Genomic DNA, 4561 nt, shown 5'->3' on the forward strand with positions numbered 1-4561 from the left:
CTGCTGTGTCATAACTTATCTTAACCTGCTGTGTCATAACTTATCCTAACCTGCTGTGTCATAACTTATCTTAACCTGCTGTGTCATAACTTATCTTAACCTGCTGTGTCATAACTTATCTTAACCTGCTGTGTCATAACTTATCTTAACCTGCTGTGTCATAACTTATCCTAACCTGCTGTGTCATAACTTATGTTCTGCCGTGGATCCAGGAGAAGACTGTTATAACATTATAACATTTTAAATAAATATGTTGTTATTTTACAGTAACACAAAAATTCTGAAACACCTGATGTTTTTCCTGATTTATTAATGAATTCTAAATATGTATTCCTAAAGCGAATATTGGCAGCCTAAGGTTAAACATTTCACAAATAGTGAGGAATGATTATGGATAAATACATGTAATTCATTCTAATGCCATTGAAGCCAGCTTTAAGAAATGGGTCAGCATTTCATGGTTCTTATGGGCTTAATGAATATTGATGTAATAGATATGTACTATTAATAAATTGGCGGTTTAATAACATACATTGGTTAACCTCTTTTTCTCACCGCTTTCATTGTACTAAGAAGGAGTGGCATCTCGTCCAACGTGGAGGTAGGCTGTTAGGCTACAATCCCCTATTGACCTGAGGCGCATGCAGCCGACGACCTGACAATGCAATTTCTCCTCCATTCAGGCGGTGTGACGCCTCGCTCTGACAGATGGGACCACCACTGACTGACAAAACGGAACAACGCAATGTATTATTAGTCACAGGCAGCCCTCTGCTTGTCTAGCAAAGGATAACTTCCGTTAGCTTTTTATCGATTTAACAGCACGACAACATTTTGCATAATATTCTTTTATGGTTATTATTTTTCAGGTTTAAAAGGGTTTATGAGTTTATTATTCGTGTTTTTTTCCTTCTATTCTCTAAAGCAGCAATCAGCACTTGAAACAATAACAAATCACCTCCCCGCTCATGTTTCGGTAAAAATATGAGAGATGGGGCTGGAGAAATGTAACCACTCTCAAATTCATAGACAGAGCCCTGGATTCAGGGACAGACCATCCATGATGTCAACGTTAGTTTGAACCATGTTTTGAGGTTATATACTGTTTGTTTGCATTTACTTTGTTTTTCAAAGTAAATGTACTTTGTTTACATGACAGTTGAACTCATGAGACATTTATAAGTTATATTCTTCAGCAATCTATGGGTACATATCATTAATTTGTTTACAAAAAAATGGATGTAGTAACTGCAGCTTGATCTTTTAATATGCATTCTACTTATTTGTGTAGCCTATCACCAGTTTAGACGTTGGGAACATGTACGGCACAAACTGCAGCATTTGGTGCCGTTTTACAAGACATTAAGATTGTTTTCATTTTAATCACAATTTCATGAACATTTAAATTATTTTATTTGACAATTTTATACTATTATCATTAAGACTATTGATCCACACTTTTTCGATGTCAAATTGTGCATGTAAATATTTTAAAAACGTAATCCGTTCCACCAATACAGGTGTTCCAGTGCAGTTTATTCTCGAGGTTACACATGGACCAAGTTCATATCAGACATACAGCTTCAAAACAAAGAGATTGCCCTGATTTAAACTGGCAAAACGTGCTGTTTCAGAACAAGCAGCTGTGCTAAACTACAGCTAAACTTAAAAGCCAAGTTCCTCCTGATCCTATAAGATCATGGCTGACAGTACGGAATCCACCTTGCTAATCGTTTAGAGAGATAAATCATTACAGAACAAAATTGTAATTATTGTCGGAGGAGAGGAGGAAAGTATCATGCTCGTGAAAGTCAATATGGACCGGTGGGTGCACGGTGACCTATCCGGTTACACACCTGCATCAACATTACAGAGGACTGCTTTGGTCAACGACATGAAAACGTTTAGGCTACAATGGATTGTCAATGTTTAGAGGCAAACCAGTCTTCACTTTACACCTTGTTTTTTTTACACCTTACTAAAACAATATGCTTCTTTAACCAATCTGTATTACGTTTGTCTGTAAATCGTTTAACGTTATGGGGGGGGGGGGTTATATGTTGCTTATATCATTTGATAGCTGCCTAATGATTGAACGGCCTTTAAAACAGCCGGATCATTGTCAAAACGCATAGCTCTCTGGAGGCGGTGGCTGCTGGGCTGTGGGAGTCCGTGGGAACTCAACATATGGCCTGTACCCCGTACCCCATCTTGTGAATCTACATTCAATATCAATGTGTCTTCGCTGCCAGTCCACTTTACCACATGCCAAATCCCTGTACACATGTCATTTCAATAACAATGCATGTTTTATTTAGGTGAATGATGTATTGCATAGCTGCAGCAAGAGCTAGAGGCGGGTTGTGTTGTCGTCATTATCACCACCCTGATTGGGTAAAGCGCTTTCAGAAAACACTATGCTGGTTACAACACCTTGTAGCATGTCAAGTATTCTGTTTCAGCGTAGCCTGGTGGTTAGAGCGTTGGACTAATGGCCGGGAAGTTGCAAGATCGAATCCCCGAGCTGACATGATAAAAGTCTGTCGTTCTGCCCCTGAACAAGGCAGTTAACCGTTCATTGAAAATAAGAATTTGTTCTTAACTGACTTGCCTAGTAAAATAAATACTGGTTAGAACACCTTATAGCATGTCAGAGACCTTTGATAATGTATACATAAAATATATGAATAAGCTAAACATGGACTCTGTCTATAGGCCTATGGATGTGAATCGGCCTATTTGAGAAAATCTACAAATTGGAATAGGATATATTAAATGGCAGAGGTCTCATTTATAAACTAATTTGTTTTTGATATCAAATATTTCAAGAGCTTTCAGTTTAGTTTATTTATTTTGATAATGATAATAAATACATTTTAAATGCACATTTTATATGATTTTTTTATATTGCCTTTTAATTTCTCATCACGAGATTGCGGGAGAGAAACGTCTGTGATTGATCGCAGCATAAAGAGTTTTAAATAATTAAAGGACCCAAATAGGACAGTCATTAGCTAACACATACACTTTCCATGGACTGTTGCTTCAAAATATTTCACAGTTGCCTCCTGTTAATAACGAATTTCATATGTGGAGCGAGGGGATATGAGACCATCAATCATAGGTACCACTAACCTTGAAATAATATTGGAAGCCATCAAGTCAGTTATTATCATTGTTCAAACCCTGTATGTCTTTATTGTCTCTTTCTCCTAACATTTTATGGAAAAGGTTTCAGGGCCGAATGTAATTGTACTCAGGCGGATAACAGCACCGGTAGTTTTGATCGCGAAGGCAAACAGTTAATGTAAAGATTCTGGCACTAAGTGGGAGTGCCTTGCCATTATTTCAGCTGTCACTTGATCTGCGTCGCGGGTGTCGCGGGAAATGTCTTTGTAGTGGAGGTGGCTGCTCCGCTCTACCCCGTGGACACTGTCTTTACACACCGCACACACACCGCACGCACACACACACAGAGCGAGCCTGTCTCGAGTGAGCGCAGTCAGAGGCAGGTACATAATTATTGTTGAAACCTTCCGGTAGAATTCAATGTATTGCTCAAACAACGGGAATATACCGAGTGAATGTTGCTCTTCGTGTAATTAGACTACCACAGTGTATAGCTGTTTTGTTGTCGCTGGCACAAAGGAGTGTTTGTTTTTCCACTGCCCAAAAAGGTAAGCTTCGCTGTAAGGAAGGATTAACGTGTTTTATCCGTTTTACCATGTTGTGTCATTGAAAATCACATTACATTCAGAACCATACATTTAATTTCATACAACAATCAATCTATTGACGCAATCAGGAATATTAATCTGCGTGCTCATTGATGGCCTTTTGTAAAATTAGATAGTATCAATTGTATTATATATTTCATGCAGAATTAAAAGTGAATATTACATGTCACTTCATCGAAAAAATAAACGAATATTTTCTTGAAACATCTTAATTTTATCTCTTTTCAGTGACTGTTTTTTTCTGAACTAATTACAAAGAAATGTGCTCACAGGTTCTATCCTCTTGGTTAAAAGCTTCTTGGCATTGCTCAATGTGTTTTCTCCTTTTGCTCTGTACCGTGTTAGCCTCTTAGCTGTCCCTGCTAAGCTATATTCATATATCTCTGGGCCCGGCTAAATTCAGCTCTCATCCGTTAATGCAGGCGGTTAATAGACCAATATCCCCCGAAAAAAATTAATCCAGAGGAACCACAAAACCTTTCTCGTGAAATTGTTATTATTTTGCCTATTGCATTTGAGTATATAAGCATTTTTTTCTAACCTGTTTATTATTAGTATGGGCTAATTAGGTCTACTGGATCATTATTATGATAAGGGATAGTGTTAATGTTATTAATAATAATAATAATATTTGTATTATTTTCTGTTGTTTTAGGCTATTCAATGTTATAACAATACTGTGATGTCTTTTAATCTGGAAAGAGGATAATGATTGTTTATTAACTAGCGTTCATTGGTTAAAAAAAGGGGGAAACGAAAATAAACAACATACATTTTCATTATCATGAAAATAACTGTTTTTTGTCTTCTGCAGGCTTCCAGTA

This window comes from Oncorhynchus gorbuscha, linkage group LG01 (genome assembly GCF_021184085.1).
Source record: "Oncorhynchus gorbuscha isolate QuinsamMale2020 ecotype Even-year linkage group LG01, OgorEven_v1.0, whole genome shotgun sequence".
Lineage (NCBI taxonomy): Eukaryota > Metazoa > Chordata > Actinopteri > Salmoniformes > Salmonidae > Oncorhynchus > Oncorhynchus gorbuscha.